Genomic DNA, 19853 nt, shown 5'->3' with positions numbered 1-19853 from the left:
ATGAATAAAGTACACTGTTATGACTCATGTTGTACCCCTTTACATTGGTTAAAAAGGCTCTTTATGTGCTTGGGTTTATTTCCCATGAAACATGGCATGTGAATGAAGAGATTATTGACATGAAAGTGAAGAAAGGTTTGTAAGCAAAATTAAAATATGCTGCAGATCTGAACAACACTAACACTTTTTACAAATTACTACCACTGGTTTTCAGGATCAGGTCTGACCCTTAGAGCAATCATTCTTATATGAATAGTGAAGAAAAACCGCCAACTCCCAGGCCTTCTATAAGTCAGTTCATACTATAGTGTCCATACAAACATGAAAGAAAATCACATCCACATTTTCGAGGATTATTTTAATGCCCAGAACTGTATGAATCCCATAGCTGTCAAATAACTGATTCCTCAAATACAAAAAGCATTACTAGATGCTCAGATTTGCTTCTGGTTTGCAGACAAAATGTAATTTATTTAACTTCTCCTGCTGTAATACTTCTGAGTAAGCTTTATCTACTGCAATAATTGTTGCTGGAGTTTTTTTGCTTTTTTGGGGGGTTAGTTGGTTTCCTTTTTAATTCTCCTTGTTCCTGGTTATACTGCTCCCCCACAGTCCTGACATAATAAGTACAAGCTCTGCAGCAAGCACTATGATAGATTTTATTCACTGGTCTGATGCTGCCTCTCTCCCTTTCACAAGCAGCAAGGGTAAATCTTGTCTCAGCATTGTGAAAACAGAATTTCAAGACTTATTACAGAGGTTTTAGTATTTAAATTTACATAAGCTCCAGTATATACCTGAAATGCATTTTAATCTGCCCAAGGAACAGATTTTTGTCCTGGGAAGTTCATGGTTGTTTCTAATTGTCAGCAACTGCTACACTTTGCTTGCCTGCAGCTATCCAATTAACATATCAGCACTACACAAAATACTGTAATATGCTCGATCTCTTAACAAGTCTCACACTCCACTTCTATCCAACAATTTCCCCCCAATTGGATTTTGAACATATTAGCAAATGTTAGTGAAGAACAGACAGACAGACAGACATATACCATCAGATAATACAGCCTTCAACCACCATTCCCTATTACCGTGCAAAGTTTTGTGGAGATACCCCTAGTTTTTTAGAATATCCAGAGAAACAGAGAGACACACACAGAGAGAGAGAGAGACAGAGAAAAAGAGAGAAAGAAAAGGAAAGCTCAACTGCAGAAGTGGAAAACATGTAACTTGTGCCCTGAGATATTGCTATGGTAACATTTAAACAATGAACAGAAAGCTCTGCAGGATTCTGCTCTCGCTTCCTTGGATACCAAATGTAAATCCTGTTTCTCTTTTATTGTGTGCATGCACAAGCGTCTGATTTTTGCCTTTTCCGCTAACAGATAGCAAAGTATCCAGGCCCCCTACCAGGAACTACGCATTAATTCACTTCCATGTATTGCAGCTTGTGAATATGCAATTAAAACACACCACTAGCATACTCATCTCCCCTCTTGTTTCCCCATTTCTACCTCTTAGGAGAAAAAAAATGACTGTGATAGTACACCTAAATAACAGGTACCTTTTTTTTTCCCCTCTGAATTGCATCATTAAATAAATCACTCTAACATGTCACAAGCTAATCCCCAAGTCTGCCATTACAAGAAATAGAGGTAGGACCCTTTCCAATGGCAGCTCCTTGTCCAATCTGCTAGACTCAAGCATTCTGCAAGGTTGCCTTCCAGACAAGCATGGCTCCGGCTGGGTGGGCTGAAGGAGGCTTGTTTTCCATAGAGCAGCTGGCAATGGGATAAAAGGCCCCTGATAATAGTATCTTGAAGTCCAGTCAGCTTGACTACTCTAGTGGGTGCTAATTGCATATCTTCAGAGTAATTCTCATCCCAGAATGAAAACAACACTAACTCCAGTACCCTTCCTTTTCTCCTTGTTCCCTCACTAGCCATCAGAGACAAAGACATATCTCCAAACCAACATGAAGCCACTCTGGCAAGACCAAGATGGAAGCTCTTGCACACTGCTGCTGTGCTAAGTGCAGTCCTTCAGTGAATACATTGCAACTAGGATAGCCTGGTTTGTGAGTTTCCACCAGAATCAAGCTCTCTCAAAATGTGCTAAAATCCTGTCCCAAGCCCCATTCAAAACCTTCCTGTCACATACTGCAACAGCAAGAATCTTCATGCCAAATGGGAGACAGCTTTTTAGGTCACAGGCAAATAATTTTAAAGCCTATATATAGGAAGCCATAGCAACACCTCTGGAATCCCTTTGTTTTTCACCAGTCTCACACTTGCTTGTATTGGTTCACATCTACAGCCTTTTTTCTTGGGTCTCACCTAATCTTAAAGTCCATTTTTCACTTGTCAATGGTATCAGGCTAGGAGATATTGTGACACAAAATTTGCCACTCCAGCAAACTGAACCTGCTTCAATTCCAGATCAGAGCAAATCATACCTGACATCAGAAAAGACACAGACTAGCTACCCCCTTGCACTAACAGTTTGCCAAGAATACCTGAAGTTTACATATGTGATCTTTGACCTGGAGAACAATTAGAACAAACAGAGTAGGACCCTCCAATATAGCTTTATCTTTCTTTCTGTACAAGAATTTAGAGCCTAAATACACACATAATCTTTCCCGGTACAGTGTCAAAATCCCAGCTGCCTGTGGTCACTACCAAAAAGGTCCATGGTTTGAAGAGGAGACAGCCCGCAGGACCGGCGTGTACTACTGAGTGATACATCTGTGCTCAAACACGTGTGAGGGAAGTAGCAGAGACAGCCAGCTCTTGCCTCTGCTTGAGATTTACTGCTCCTCATTTAGGTGGATACTTGGATTTATGTTTTTGGCTGTATATTTTATGATCAGCCCTTTGGGCTCTGGATAAGCCCCAGCAAAAATCCTGAGAAATGTTATACTCATTCCCACTTGACATTGAATGAGTTAAAATCTGGGTTGTTCCATGTATCTTTTGGCTAGTGTATTAAGTGAATGATTCACTGAAGTGTGAAGCTGTTGCCTCTTTGGAAGCAGATATGCATCCCTAGCTTCTTAATGCTGACAAGGTTTGCCTGTTTCAGCCCAAACTGGTGACTAAATTTTCCCAGGGCTTTCTTATCATATCAAGAAAATAATTCTGCCTAGTTACTCAACAAAATGAATGGGGTACCTATGTCAGCTTTCTATTGTCAAAAACTGGAGTTGCGCTATCAAATTTTCTGTTTATGTGTTCGCTTGACAGCAATCCAGGGAAAAGCTTGGAAATGCCTTTTCCTTAGCCAGCTTCTTTTTCCTTCAGTAATTACTGAGCAGCAGCTTAACATAAATTTAGCTGTTCTATTACTGCAACTGCTGATGTAAGTATAGCCCACAATAGGGCACAGACTTATAATGATACATGAAGGAATGGACAAGAGAGTCTTGCATTCATTTTCAGATGCTAAAAAACTTATTACCCATTTAGCGTCCCACCAGGAAACATGTGCCCAGAGAAATAAATGAGGCTAAAACACTTCACACTAAAGGGATTTAGCTATACTGAGAAAGATGAGAGTAATTGGAGCTGGAAGGAACAATTTTTCCTGTGCCTGTTTCCTCCTTTTTCTGAACACTACAGTACAAAGGGTCTGATTTGTTCATATGGCCAAACAAAAACTCCAAGAGATTTCCTTATGAGCAGAATTGAACTCTAAATCTTAATCCTTTTGAAGTAGCCAACATTTAAGAGGTATGACCTCCAAACAGAAGCACATGGCACACCTTTGAAAGGCAGAAGTTCTCATTTCCACTATGCCAAAAGATTCAGGACATTTACATGAAGTAACAGTAGTGATGTAAGTGAATAGAGAAAAGGGGGGGGGGGGGGAAGGAGGAGGCTAATATTAATTTCTGCATTTATCCAGGGAAGTTAAGAGCTCTGGTTTGGTTGTTTAACGCAGGAAGCTTGTGAAGCGAGAAATGCTGCCAGAAAAAAAAAAAAGGCGCTAAAATCTGGCTCTACCAACACTTCTTCCACTCCTGTCTTCTCTCCCCTTCTCCAGAATACTGTAGCTAGAGAAAAGCAAAATGAGTGGCAAAGGTAGTTCTGCACCCTGCATGCCAAAAAAAACAAAAATCCATTTCTGTTCAATGGCTCATTTAATTAGCTCTTTCTCCCTCTCATTCTCCACCAGTTTTGGCCTAATACTTTCAGATGGAGCCTTTACTTGTGAAGGCCAAGGCTGAAGAGGACAGAGGTGAGGGAGGATAGAAGGGGAAGAAAGGGAAAGAAAACTCTCTACCCACAGACTACGCAGTCATGCCAGGGGAAGTATCACTTCCCCACAGGAAAACATGGATCTCTATTTTAAACACCATGTTATCCTCCCTTTATTCCACACCCCCACACCACATTTCTCCAGAAAGGGACATATTTACTGGTCTGTTACACATCATTGCTAATCTGTGAACCCCACCATCTACAAGCCACTTTTTAACTATTTTCATTATCAGCCCAGTAACAAAAATCTTCTAACACCTCAGTGTCCTCTCACTGCTTTATAATCAGTCTCCTTCAACTGCCATGAGAGTCCTAGGGGACCCGAAGGATTCACCAAAAAATCACAAAGAATTTCCTAAGAGATCTGGAGGGCACAAGTGGCTAAAACAGCAGTTTCCGAAACTCCCCTTTAATAGAAGAATGTCCTCTCTCTGCCTGTTACTGTCTTTTCTTAGCAATGGAGAGTAAAATGTGCCATTTTTCTCAGAGCTGTCTCCTCAAAATCCATTAAAAGCCCCTGCCTAACACCCCCCCACACTCCCGACAAAAGCCATCCTTCACCACCCTGCTTGATTATAAATTTTCTTGTTAATACACCATATTGATCTGCAATGTTAGACTGGGTACCAGCATTTTAATTAGAACCTTCAACTATTTCAAACAATTACTAAATAAATAAACCCCCTCTGTGCATCCAATTCTATGTAACTTGCATCTGCTTGTAGAGACTTGGCAATCAGGCAGCACCCCCCATTCACTGCAAGGGCTTTCTCAAAAGATTTCTTTGCTAGTGAACACTTACACATGCTATAAGGACACACTGGCAGGTGCCTGCAACACCCTACAAGGGCTTGAATTTTACTAACAGGAATCTGAGCTACTGTGAAAATTCAGTTCTATCCTCGTTCCTTCCCTTCTGTCTTCCAAACCACCCCCCCTCCAGCCATTACCAAAATACAATCAGGTTCTTTATCCAGGTGGGAGAAAAGATCGAGAAAAGAGGAATAAGGATGACAGAAGAGAGGCAATGGGGCATATTTCCTTTTCCAAAAAAAATAATAAAAAGGAAAGTGTACTCACTGTATCCTCAAAGACTATCCAGCTGGAAATCCGAGTGATTATGAAAAACCCGGGTGGGGGAGGGGTTAGAAAACTATTTCATTTCAGCAATGAAACCAAAACTAAAAACAAGAAAGAAAATAAAAATAAAGGATATCCAATTGCAATTTCCCAGAAATTTCAGTCCATACAGGTGCCAATCCAACCCAACACTGCTGAACTCTCCCCCTCTGGCAATTTTACTTTCTTCTTCTCTGTCCTTTATTTCTGTGGCTTTCAACTTTTCTGCTTAAAATTGCTGTAGTGGCAATGTTGATGTTTGCCTTCACTGGAGAATAGTGGTTTCAAATAACAGAAAAACACCAAAAATCCTTGCAGAGGAGGAATGGTCCTTCTCCCTTCTGAAACTTTTCATTCCACTGTGGATCCTTTGCTTAGTTTCCTTTTTCTAAGGTTTTCTGCCTCTCTGGCTCCACTGCTCCCCATTGCTCTTTATTTGTTTTTTCTCTGGAGAGCAGAAGGGGCTGTATTTCTTTTTAAGCAATCCTCCATCTGTATTCTTTTAATGTAATTTTGTTGTGACACTTAAGATCCAGGTCTCGCCAGGCAATTTTCTTTTCCCCCCTTCTTTGCTGCACTATTAATTATCCAATCCATGTGTCTCCACATTAGAATGGGGATTCCCATTCTTCTTTTTCTCTATTCCCCCACGCTCCTTTAGAAAAAAAATCTCCTTTTGTATTTAAATTTTTCTTTCTCTCTGCCAAAACAATAAACTTTTAGTCTCTCTCCCCCCTCTCCAAAGATCTGATTAGATTTCCAATCACAACCCAGTGCGCAATTGGATTTTTGATTTCGGCAAGAAGCCAGCAATCCACAGCATCAGCACCCTCTCCTTGTTTCAAACTCCACGATATATCCTTTTGCCTATCCTCCAACTCCTCTGCATTTTCATAATTTCACATTAAATTATATGAAGGAGAGAGGGAGTAGAGAAAAATTCAAGGTTCCCACCAGCTGTCAAGAAGAAATCCATCATCTCGTTATTTTTTAAACACTTGGGACGGGTGTTTTTAGCGCCCACTCTCGCCTTTGCCCCCCCCCCCCCCACCCCCCCACACTTCTCAAAATCCTTCTGATGTTTAAACTCCCCCGATGGGGCACAAAGACGCTCTGGAAGACGTGATTCGTCCTCTTAGCTGTAAATTTCAGAAGCACCCTTTGCTTTTCATTTCAGCTTCCTCTCCATCTTTTGTCCAGCAGCTATACAGATCCAGCAGCACTGAGACGGATAAACTTCTATTTCTTCTTTGAGGAAAGAGAGAGAAGGAGAGACAGGAAGGATAAAAGCACTCCCATCTCAGCCTCCCTTTTCCTCCTTTTCTCTGTTTCAATGCAGGTCTGATCTCATTTCCAAGCTCAGCCTGGTGTATTTCAGATGTATAAGTTGGATTTCCCTTCTGCACAGCAGTGAATTAGTCTCCCATCTTCTTCCACACGCCAGTTATCTTCCCCCTTTTCTTCCTTCCTTCCTGCCTCCCTCCCTTCCAAGATGACACAGTCCCAGGAGCGCAGCCGCTTCTTTCAGCTTTTCGTTTGATCCCTGATATGCATAGCCCTTCGCACAGTCGAAACGCTTCCTCCCTCCTATTAGCTTCAGCTTGAATTCTCCCCGTGTGTGCACGTACATACGCATGTATGTATATATCCAGTTCCTGACAGCTGCTGTTGTTGCTGCGAGTAGCTCCGCTTTTCAGTCGCTCTGGCTTTCAGTTACTCCTCTCCTTTCAGTGGCACTCTAGGATTTGCAAATGTCCCAGGGCCAGTCTCTCTGGCTACACTCCTCCTTCTCCCTTTCTGTTCTCTCCTCTTTCTCTCTCTCTTTTTTTTTTTTTTTTTTTGGTTTTGGTTTTTTGTTTGTTTTCCCCCACCTCTTCTTCACCCCCTGCCCCCTCCCTCCCCCCCTTCTTTTCTCTGCTTGGGATCAGTAAAATACAATTACCCAATTACCTCCCATCATCTTAGCACTGATTGGTCAATTGCATTAACACTTGATGTCAGGGAAAAGGGCTGGGAGCTGCTCTGGTGTGGCATTGCTGCCACCTGCTTGACAGTTTGGGAACAAACTCAGGGTTACCTTAAGAAATCTCCAAGTCAGAAAACAGTAATTGAAAAACAAGGGATCATCTTAAAGAAAGGAATGTCAAAACTCATTTTCTTGAAAGCCTGCCTGATTCTGACAGTTCAGCCAGCATTCACAGGTACCAGCCTAGCCTCTGAGGCAGAGGAAATGACAGCAAAATGAAATGAGGTATAAAGTTGTCTTTGCAAAAGAAGTACAGAGCAACCAGTATCCACAGGTACCAACTCCAGCCACAACTGCAGAGGCGTGACAATAATATGAAACAAGGTATAAAATTACCTCCGCAAAAAATATAGCAATGTAAATAATTTGCAAGGAAAGACAATCTATTTTCTAATTACTGAAATAAGTATTTGTTCAAAACTTGTATACACATATTAATTACCTAAAACTCCACTTTAGCAGTTGTTCCAGGGCAAAAGGCCTTTGAAGTGCTTCAAGATTTCAGTGAGTTTAAGTCATGGTTCCAGTGAGCTGTTAAGTGACAGCAACACAAGAGTACAATGTCTAGGCTCATCTATCAAATCTGACACAGTTAGATTAGAATGACGTCTGTCCAGTATTTTAGAGTTTTCTAAACTGGTTCTGTAATTTGGACTACTGAAGTGCTGCCATGTTCACTATGTACTTACCTACTTATGTTAGATGTATTTATTTATGTTACCTAAAATGCTCAGAATTGGGCTTGTGTCTTGGTTTTTTTCAGGGATCAAAATTCAATAAAAATTTTACAGAAAACTTTGCCTGTATAAGGTCGGATATGCTATCCACTTCGTGGAAACAGAATATAGATGATGTATGTGCTGGCATTTGTCTCTCTCAAAATCAGAAATAAATTATTTATAGATCTAACTCCTCCGCACAAGCCCCAAAAAGAGAATGTCAGGTGCTTTCATGGTAATTATAGCAAACTTTAAATATTAAGCAATAACTCTGAGTTATTCCATGTATATAATAATATAACTAGCTCTTTGTTCGGTCCTCTCTCAAATAGTCAAGTTATGTTTGGTATGCTTACTTAGGCTTCAGCTTCAGTATGAAACTGGCATCTTGAAAATAAAATAAATTTTTAAATTATATGTCATATTAGAAGTTTTTTCCAGAATTACAAAATCTATAAGCTAGCTGAGTTCAGTCAAGTAACACTTACTGAATCATTAACACTGACTTTCAGATTTATTCTACTGACTCAACAAGCTTGCTGGTGAGAAAGTTCTACCAGATATAAGTTAAGCAACTGGAACCAGGCCCTAAATCATTGTTATATTATTTAGCATCTAATCTTACTATCACTGAAATCAATGGCAAACATAAATTACCTACAATGGGTGAAAGGCTGAGTGTGTAGTAATAATTAATAACCCAAAACTAACAGTCTTTCAGGAATGCTAAAAAAGTCTTTGGGGATTTTTGGAGAAGGCTGCGAGTGTGATAGGAGATGAAGTTGCTGACAAGTAACAATCTTTTTCTCAGTTGGTGAGCTTATTTTATTCCTGTCTTATTCATTGATGCTGCTGGTGTATTTTGGGCCTACAAACGTCTTATGAGAGTCTTTTTCTTCTTACTGCTCAAAATCAAAAAAAACCACAAACTTGTTCCTTTTCCCAGAAAAATAAAAACATCACTGCCTAATATGTTTTCTCTACTGTTTGTTTAAAAAGTTTCCTGCTAATATTAAAGAGCCTGTAAGTGAAAATGAAGGATTCTATAACCAAATTAAACAAATATATGGGCATCAGGTACAGAAGACACAACTTTTTCTAATAAAAGCATCTGCAATAGCTACAGTATCTCTGTTGATACAAACTAATATTTTACTTTCAGTAGAAATGTGTACATTTTCTAATTTTGATATTATTCAAATGACATCAAAATACACATTTTTAACAGATAACAGTACTTAAATAGACAATAATATAGATCTGGCCTAGATCTGACTAAATACAAATCCAGTATCAAGACTGAAAAACATACTCTAAGCTATGATATGATCTTCTATCTTAAAGTTTGTTATTTTTAATACATTGATTAGGCTTTATCACCTAATAAACACAGGAGATAGCATGATTAGCTTCTTAAAAAATAAATTTAAAGTCACCTAATTTGTGATATTTATAAGATGACGTGTCATGCTACATGAAAAAGTAAATGTCCTTATACTAAAGAAAAAAAAAAATAATTGCATTATCTGTTTTACAAGCATGCATGCTACCTATGTGTGAAACCTACTTAAAACAAATATTCTTGTATTACCACAATAACTCATTCATTAATCAAACGTTAAAAGACTATCCTTAACTCTGGAGGGACTTGTGTTATATTTTTCCTGCAGTGCATTATATGTTGTTACCTCCAAACAATATTGATTTTATATTGTCTTAAATCTCTTATTTTGCAGATTTTCCAGCCAACGATATCAATTCCCTACATATCAATTCACAAAAGTCATCCAACATGGTGAGTTGATACTCAAAAGCACCATGGAAAACATTGGATCATAGGCACCATGCAACGTTTTACAAGCCCTGACAAGGTGAGACAGAAGAAATATCCTAGGGCATTCTGTTCAGTTCCTAAACTAGGGAATTACTATTCTTCATGGTTATTGCCCACCTCTGAGCACACTCAGGTGGACAGCAACTGTTAAGAGCAGCTGTTACCTGGTCTCCTCCCTGCCTGGGAGCTGCCCTGGCAGTGCTACCATATAACATGCAGAATAGCCACTGCTGCTGTGGTACAAAATCCCAAGCACACAGCAGAGGCCACTGAGTTCTGGTTCCTCTTATGGACCAAGATCACCATGAGTCAAAACAGTGAACTGTGAAGAGAACTAAACACAGACTGGCAAAGGAACTTTGTTTTTGGTGTAGTGTAACAAGATTGCGCAATCCTGAGTATGAGAGGATAACAAAACTCAAACGTATGTACTGGCAAATCTTCACCCAATAAACATGGACAATAGACCATTATAAAGGACCTTTTCCTTCCTGACAGATAGGACAAATTCTGTAGTTCTGTGTGAATAGCACTGGAAGCCACTAGTGGAAAAGACTAGATATTCAAAATTTTCAGACATTTGATGGAAGAGAAACATGGTTAAAACTTAAGGAAAGGAGATTCTGACATAAAGAAGTAGAAAAACATTGTAATTGAATAAGCATAGCCCAATTTTAAGGAAAAGAGTGAAACCAGATGACTTTGCTTAGACAAAGTGAAAAGCAATTGCAAGATTTTCCAAAGTCAGTGACAGCCCTGCCTTCATTTTCAATAAAAATTAAGAAATCATAAAGGAAAGTCTGGAACAAAATATTCTTTCTATTCTATTTAGGTTTTCTGTCAATAATCTGTTTGCATATGAAGAGAGTATTTGCATTCTCTTATAGCTTACTACTTTCAAAAGGGAACAAAAATTATTGCTAGCAAATATACTTTTGACTGCACAGATTTAGGATCAAGCTCACTAATCAGTTTAGGAATTCAAAAGAGGTCTTAAAAATCTCAGGCTACATAAAATATGTCATACATAATCTTGCAGGAATACTTCAAATTTTGTAATGTAATCACAGCTCACAGTACATAATTTCCTGTTTATATCATTTCACTGATTATTGTTCAATTCTTTTAATACAACACACACTAAAATCAGGTGCATATCCATCAAAATAAGCAGCTGACTGATGCTGCATCATTTATTAATTTTCACATATTTTTTCTGATGTTTACAGTTCTAGTGAGAAATTTTGTTTCCCAGGTAATTTCTATTGTATCATAGTGCCTTGAAAGAAATAAAAGAAAAGATATCCTCCTTTCAGGAAAATTTGAGTAAAATCACAACACATATGATTTTGGCACATGGTTGTTTACATGACCATTCAATAAACTCAACTCTTCATATTATTGTAATAGTTATTGTTTCTGGTAAAGATGGAACTAAATGGTGGGGTTCGTTGTTCCCTTTGGAAGTGAACCATATTCTCAAAACTCCTGGATATTCATTGCATGTTCATTGTGCAGCTGGGTTAATAGGACAAGTTTAGAATTGCTGTACACTTGTACAAATTTTCATCCTCTATGTTAACAATCCATTACTAGAAACAACTGTTGTTTAGAAAAACTTTCTAGAATTACTGCTTATGGAACTGAATCCCATATATTGTCAAAGTTTCCATTATGCACAGACAGCCAATTCACCAAGCTGAACATGCCCTTGCTGACAGCAACATGCCCTTGCTGAAAAGAAGCCTGATGGTTTCCTTGGCTGCACTAGGCAAAGCATTGCCAGCAGGTTGAAGGAGGTGATCCTTTCCCTTTACTCAGCCCAAGTGAGGTCACACTTGGAGTACTGTGTCCAGTTCTGGACTGCTTAGTACAAGACAGACATGAACAGACTGGAGAGAGTCCAGCAAAGCAGCATGAACATGATAGACTGGAGCATCTCTCCTACGGAGAAAGGCTGAGAGACCTGGGACAATTAACCTGGAGAAGAGAAGGCTCAGGGGAATCTTATTACGTTTACACATATATGGAGAGAGGTGCAAAGAGGATGGAGCCAGTGGTACCCAGTGACAAGACCAGAGGCAACAGGCACACACTGAAACACTGGAGGTTCACTCTGAATATCATAAAACTTTTTTATACTGTAAGAGTAAAAGAGCACTGGCACAGGTTGCCCAGGGAAGTTGTGGAGTCTTCCTCCTTGGAGATATTCAGAAGCCATCTGGACATGGTCCTAGGTAATTTGCTCTAGGTGGCCCTGCTTGAGCAACGGGGTTGGACTACGCGACCTTTGAAGGTCCCTTTCACCCTCATGTATTCTATGATTCTGTAATTTAATAGCTCTTAAAAGTATTTACATAGAAGGAAAGTAAGAAGCCTCATACTTAGTTGGTAAATATATTTTTACTAAAGTGCTCTTAGCTTCTCTTGTTCACCTGTGTGCTTAGGAGAATTATGTGTCTAGCATTCAACTCAGAACTAGCAGAGGTTTGTTTTTTTTTCTAAAATGGATGATGCTTTGAGAAAGAAAAATAAGAAAAAGAAAATCTACTAACAAAAAAAGTTAAGCTTTTCCTAATTTTTGCTCTTGGAATTGTTGTGTTACAATTCTGACCAGGGCATATGTATAAGTTAGGCTAATAATATAAGAGTTTGGGTAAGGATCCTTATATACATATTCACAAAGGTAACTACATACTAAAAAAAATAGCAAAAGCTTCCTTTGTACCCAACAGAAGAATTCTGAGGGGTACACTGAGGCCAATGACAAAATTTCTACTGAATTAAATAATACAGTTTCACAGAGTATCTTTTTTAAGAAGAATGGCTTTGTATTTTTCTGTTCCAATTTCCAGTTCTTGTCAATAGCCATGTTTTTCAACTCATAAAACGTGAATTCCTTTGACTGAAATTAACTGTTGTATTCAACATTAAAAAATCTGACTCGAATCCTGTCATTTTCCTGTAGCACTAATTTAGAATTCTACCCTAGGTGAATTCTCTCCTTTTCACAACTGAGCGCCACTGACATTAAACTGTTGTAAATTCACTCCACAGGGATGAATAACTCCTTTGATTTCAATGGAGCACCTCCAGATTGATGCAGGTGTAGATGAGAATAGAGCATAGTCCTTCATTTTATATTCACGCCCCATTTAATATGTATTTGGTTTTCTGAATCACAGAATCATAGAATCGTTGAAGTTGGAAAATGTTTGTAGAGTGAAAAAGAAGGACCGTGTCTTTTAAACTGAATTTTTAAGAATGTAAAATTTAAGAATATAGACAACTAGACTTGGGGAGAAATGATGCATTACTTTGGAAATAATATCTTTACGGTATGACAGCATTTTTTTCTCTCAGTGAATTTTAAATAGCAAAAGTATTACACTCTGACAAAGAGATGAATGTATCAGGCATCTTAATTTCTTACCTGCAAAGTTATTGTGACTAGAAAATACAATTTGCATTTATCGATAACAAAATCTTAACCACATAGGTTTCAAAACTTTACTGAGAAACAACCTAAGAGCCACATTGTCCTACCTGGTCCTCATATATAGCACACATTCAAAGTGAAATTCTCGAATGAAGAAAAAATATTTAATTTTAACTTCTGAGCTAAAAGAAAAGTAACATTGAAGATTTCAAAAGTTTCATCACAAAAAACCCATAATAGTTTGCTTTAATCACACAAGATCCTAAAGAAAGCTACAGCTTTCAAAAAAATTGAGGCAGAAAAGAAATGTTCCATACAAAGAGCAAATTTTCAAAATGGAAAAAAATAAAAAAGAAAATCTCTTGGCAAAAATAATATTACTCAAGGAGATAACCGTAATTTTCAAGATCTGTTTTCAGGTACATATAAAATAAATTATTTCAACTAAATATCTTCAGCATCTTCTATGGCCAACATTGAGGCACCAATTTTACACATCATACAAATTTCCACTTAGCACTTATTGGCCAATGTGAAAAGAACCCCATGAACTTTCACAGTGATTTTTTTTTTAACTCCTTTCTCTTTTCTATTTTTTTTTTCTTAAATCACTAATGGTTTATCCTTGCCTAACAGAAAACAACATAAACTTTTTTTTCAGGTTTATCTAAATTCAAATGGATTGAAATACTATAATGCATACAATACATGTAAGAACCTACTTTCTTACCTTCTGTGCTTGTAGGACTGCAACTAGTGATGTAGACATCGAAATTACTATAGCCAGGGCTCACTGGAATTGTATCATCAAGATAGATTATATGATTCTCTGCATACCTGCCACCCTGCCTGTAAAATAGAAATAATACTTATTGAGTGCGTTAAACAGGATGGACTGGGGCGAGCAAAGTTTTACAGTAGTATCAGTGCATGATGTAGCACTATAACCACACCATGATGTGCACTACACTAGGCAAGGCAAATAGGAAAAATACAAGGAAGCAAATAGGGTAAAACCCCACCCTTCTAAATAATTTTCATTCTTTTCTGTACCTTAGGAGCAAATATCTGATATTAAATAATTTAAGATCCCTGAATGTGTTGTCATACAAGTGTACTTTAACAGATGTTGACTTAAACTAGACAGATAAAAAGTCAGGAAACAACTTAGGACCTAGTAATGAATGAAGGTAGGAAGCACCATATTTATATTCACAAATATTCTGAAATATTGTATAGGCTAGTTAAAAAATGATTCTTCAGTCTTGGGTTGTCTAGATTTTCTCACCAAGTGCTCAGCTCTCCCTTCTATCTCCACATGCCCATTAAAACTGTACATCATTTAAAGAGTGTATGAAATATGAAATATCAAACCATCTTTCAGTATAATCTTAAAGAGATGGATGAAAAATTACAAGACAATAATGAGCCTCTCGAAATTCTTTTGGAATTTACTTGGCTCCTGCCACTTCAGAACAGACCAACAGTCTGTCTAGTCCACTGTGGTGTCATTTCTAAAAAGAATACAATATTATTCCATAACTTTCACTTCATAAAGCGGTGTAAGTGGAAGAATAGCCAAGACCCATTTGCACTGGATTTTCACATAAGCCCTGGAAAGGTTACAAGTAGAAAAGGTAACTCTATATTTTGGAGACAACAAGAGGAAACAGGTTTAATGCAAAGAAACCTCTTTGTCTCCATTAGGACACGATCCTTTGAAAAGTTCTAGAAGGAATTTGTGATTGAGAACTTCTCTCATTCTTTATTGACCATATGTTAGAAATCCTGATAAGGAGTTAGGAAATCCTGTCAGTCACAAGTGGTGAAAATGACGGTATAAATAATGATTATTTGAAGTGTACTTCTTTTTTTTAATCAATGATACTTTAGGCTCAGTTTTCCTACCATCTCTCCAAACTTCTTCATTCCCAGGTGGTATGGTACAGTGTTAAATCAAAACTCACCTTTCTGAATCAGATTTGATCTTCACAGTCTATGGAAGAGTTTCTTGTTAAGGGATTATTTCTGGTGATGAACAGGATAAAAAACCTGTAAGGGATGAAACATGGTTTTAAGAAGCTGCACATCATGATTATAGGATTGTTTGGGATCAGGGAAAAAAACACAAGAGGTAATGCACAGAAGTCTGGATTTTATCCACACTTGTACCAAATGCTTTTTGGGTTTTTCAGACATTTTATTTCTCTTCCTTTGCACTTTTCCACTAGCTTACATTGAGCCTGCATTTCCTTGAAACAGTATTTGCTTTACAGTCCTTTGTGTGTTAGGTGAAAATGTAAATAAATCTATAATTTAAGAGATAGAAGTAGTATTAGCACCAAAGATTACAGTACTTACAGTCTTTCAACAATAAGAAGGGTTAATATTAAGAAAATTAAACAGGAGGCTGAAGTTTACAAATTTTCAAAAAAATTTTCCATAGCTTATTCACAAATATATTTTATAAAAATCAGGAGGTCATGGGATATGGACTTTCATTTAAAATGTTACAAGTGGGCCTTATTTTCAGAAGCAGGCACAGTAATATTTGTTAAATCCAGCTCCATTTAAAATGCATTTTCCAAAGATGAACCAACTGAAAATGAATCATCATTTTTGGAAAACACATTTAATAACTCCATATATGAAGGCATATGTCTGGAACCAGGAGTTAACCATCTGTGGTCCTTAAGTACATACAGTACACTTTACTAGAATTTTTATACAGATACCTATATCTGTAATTCATGCAGGTTTCTCATGACAAATGGCAGTGTTTAAATGTAATTGGCATGGGTTTTCTATGGTCAAAAACATATTAAGAATGGATATTTAAAAAAAAAAAGTTTTCAAAAATCTGTGACTAAAAGAATTGAGAAAATTTATGTATTTATTCTGCAATAAACTAGCTTTTAGATATTGGGAAGCATATACTTTTAGAGAGACAGATGCAGTTTGGTCCTTGAACTTGATAGTCTAGGATTTTCTGCTTGTTTGTAGGCAGAGTGGCACTGGCATTTTTCCCATTAAAATACCGTGTTTAAGACAAGAAATTCTTCTTGTTCACATAAGAATTTGAACTTGCTGAAATTTTTCAATTTAAACTTTTCTGAACAACATCAAAACCTGACTTGATTCTACAAGCATAGACTCTAGGATAGATTTCAAAAGGTATTCGGGTGCTTAAACATGTGGATTTGGAACTTTCTGTGATTTACAGATTTTGTCTAAGTGTATTAATCAGCTAACTACCATATGTTTTCATCTCTAAAAGCCTTTCAGATGAGAACACTGTTTGTTTGCTTGCTAATATAACAGAAGTGTCTAAGGTCCATATGTGACCTTGTAGGGTTAGGGAGTATATCTTACAGGGAGTCAGCACCATTCATGTCAGCTTAATCATACCAAGATATTGGTGGCTACTGCATTTTTTGAAAGACTTAATTTCTGTTTCTTATTTCTCTTGAACAGAAGAAAACCAGCAGCTTGTCAGTATGGTATTAGGTGGGAGGCAGTACATGGCAGGATATGAGTCAGTCATTAAGCCTGCTGGTCAGTAAAAAAACCTCAAAAACTCAAAACAAACTAAAACTTGTCATGACTAGGATGATTCTATGCAGAGAGAAAACACATTAGACAATTTATTCAGAGATACAAATTTATTTCCAGAACATGCTAATACTAAGACAGAGAAAATATTTGAGATACTTCTTCCCTACCTTGCTGCAGAAAACTTCAAACATCTGCATTTTATACATTCCTACTTCAGGAATGTCTTCTCTGGACTAGTTCTGTATTATACCCATGCCCACCTTTGGGATTTGATTCTGTAAGATAGTTAAGTGGGATATTTATAGGGCAACCATGCTGATGAAGACCTTGTATGCTAAGCTCTAGAATGACAAGAATTTCTGCTTTGGTTAAATGAGAGCAAGTATATAAATATATCTCAGCCCTTTGTCACAAAACTGTGTGGGAAAGGCACATTAGGCAAGGTGCTAGAAGTGAGGGAAGCTCTAACTACTTGCAGCTATGACACATTATTATTCATTGCATGGTGTGTCACTCAGACTGTCATAATGCACAGCAGAGAGCATGCACATTATCAGTGCTGAACAGCACTGAGAGGGACTGCAGAGGCACAGGTCATTTGGGGGAAATACCTCAGTAACAATCCAAGCACAGGTTTGATGCTCTTTGTGAAACAGATCTGGCAGCACATGGTAGAGGGATCATCACCTGGTTACTAACAACCAACAAAATTCATTCATTACAAATGAAGACATTTGAAAAGGCTTCCTGAGATGGAGTCAGAATTCTGTATGCAAAGTACTCACTCACTAAATATTATTCAACCCCATATATTGGTCTTACAGAAAGTGATCTGAACAAAGAACAGGTCAAACGCGTAAACAGTCATATGGATATGGGTGTTAGCACAATGCTTTGCTGAGGAAAAAGGATAATCAAGAGAAGGTAGAATCTGCAGGGTCAGAGAATGCACAAATACAAAAATCTAAAATCACCTAAGAAGAACGAAGAGAAATAAGGCAGCAAAGTAAGAAAATCAGATATAAGCATCAGATTTAAACACACACACAAGATGAGTCAATTAGGCAAAGAAGGCAGTCTGAAGTTCTTGAATAAGAAAATCTCAAGTTATATCTATAAAAAAAATAAAACTAGTTTTTATATATTTGAAAATAAGGTCATATGAACAAAAAGTTTTTTGCTACTTCCAATAAGAATATGCTTCCTTGAGCATTTGCAGAAAATGAAATCATAATGGAAAAATCCGTTTTCCATCCCCCATCTCTAAAATGATTGCAATATTGGGATAACTTCTTCAATGTTTCCACTGCCCTCTGTTTTCTTTCCCCACATACAGCAGCACTCTCTTTTTAAGGCGTTTGGAGTTTCCTTTTTTTTTGGTTGTTAGTTTGTTTTGGTTTGTTTTCTTTGTTTTTTTTTAATAAACTTCTGACCACGAGTCAAGAATAAAAAACTTGAGGTCAAACTTCAGCAGCAATTCAGAGAAAAAATTCTCAAACACGCTTAGCAGGTCAGAAAGCATTACTGTAGTACCATTACAACCAGCCCTGCATGAGACCTTCTAGCAGCTGGTATCAGCACTTTCAAACCTTATCTATACTTCACTCATGCTAATAGGTTTCTTTTAGAATACACTGGATAATAAGATAAAAATCACACTGTAATATTCCTTGTTAGACCAAGAGCTTGAGCAATTATGATTGAGGTGCAGAGCATTTCCTAGGAAACTGCTAAGAGGAGCTAATGATATGCTCCTCCATCAAGAATATGAATTTATTAGTAATATTACAATATATATAAAAGACCCTATAAGCTTATTACCTTTAAATTAGCAAAACACCCACACATTAGGTTGTATTGATGCAGGTCTTTTCATCAGTGGGTCTAAAATTATTGCATAGGAACCATCTTACAGACCAACAAAATGTACCAGCCTCATTCTGGTAAATGATTCACAGTAGTACCACACAGAATTTTCACATTAAGAATGAGAATTTGGTTTCTTGTTCCATTTCTTTTAAAATTTTAGTAGGCAAAATGCAACCATATAAGTATCATCATAATTTTTTATGATTATTCAAAAGATACCGATATCAAAGGACCTGAACAAAACTGTCTAACTTGATCAGGAATTTAATGGTCTAAGCAGTACAAAACATGTTCCCATAATGTGACCATTTCTTAACTCACTGAACAATTTGAGCACAACAGTAAGCTAGCAATTTAAGACAACATGGTTGATGGGAAACGTGATATGGGAAGGTCAGGATGAATATCAAACTGAAAACAAGAAAGGATTTATATATTCATATCTTCATTAAAAAGTCAGTGTCCTTCAATAAGCACTGCACCATGTATGATTAATTTTTCATGACATTCAGAATTGTTATCCAATGACTTCTAGAAAACTTGGTATAAAAAAATCTTTATGCTTTTTATGGAACAAACAAGCAACTTGAAAACAAATAGCGGAGAGAGAAATACACTGTTGCAGTATGTCATGCTCTCTCTAAAGATTCTCATTTTGCGTTTTGTTGGGGGTTGGTATTTAGTGGTTTTTTGTTAATATTTACAAGGAAAAAATAAATTATGGAGTCATAATTTTGGAAGGGAAGGGGGCATCCAGTCTATTCTCCTGCTCAAAATAGATCTGATCAGAGTAGATATCTCAGGACACATCCAGTGGAGACTTACAACACCTACAACACCTGCAAGAGCCTACAATCTCTCTTGACAACCTTATCTGATTTTTTACCACCCCAGAGTTTTGGGGTTTTCTTCCCCTATTATTAATGTGAAAGTTGGGAGGTACCGGGAGAGAGAAATGGCTTAGGAATGCTGCCTTTGCTGCCCTGGGAGCTGAATTCACCGTTGCAATGATGGTAACCAATGTCAA

The 19853-nt window shown here is 37.4% G+C and overlaps 1 protein-coding gene across 7 annotated transcripts in view; it reads right to left on the bottom strand.

The window, feature by feature from the left end:
- LRRC4C (leucine rich repeat containing 4C) overlaps window positions 1–19853 on the bottom strand; it is a 493056-nt gene that overhangs the window by 87433 nt on the left and 385770 nt on the right. For 4 of the 7 annotated variants that reach the window (XM_027642107.1, XM_027642110.1, XM_027642111.1 and 1 more), the window contains 2 exons: window positions 15370–15454; window positions 14133–14251 (listed from right to left, as the gene is read on the bottom strand). The gene's annotated coding sequence lies outside the window, so the exon portion shown is untranslated. Of the gene's footprint in view, window positions 1–5345; window positions 7195–14132; window positions 14252–15369; window positions 15455–17124; window positions 17201–19853 lie in introns of those variants that run through there. The other 3 variants (XM_027642106.1, XM_027642113.1, XM_027642112.1) reach the window with 2 other exon arrangements.

Source organism: Corapipo altera, unplaced genomic scaffold (assembly GCF_003945725.1).
Source record: "Corapipo altera isolate COAL_440 unplaced genomic scaffold, ASM394572v1 23b, whole genome shotgun sequence".
Taxonomy (NCBI): Eukaryota; Metazoa; Chordata; class Aves; order Passeriformes; family Pipridae; genus Corapipo; species Corapipo altera.
The sequence above is the reverse complement of the archived record's forward strand: the minus strand, read 5'-3'. Positions and strand labels throughout refer to the sequence as shown.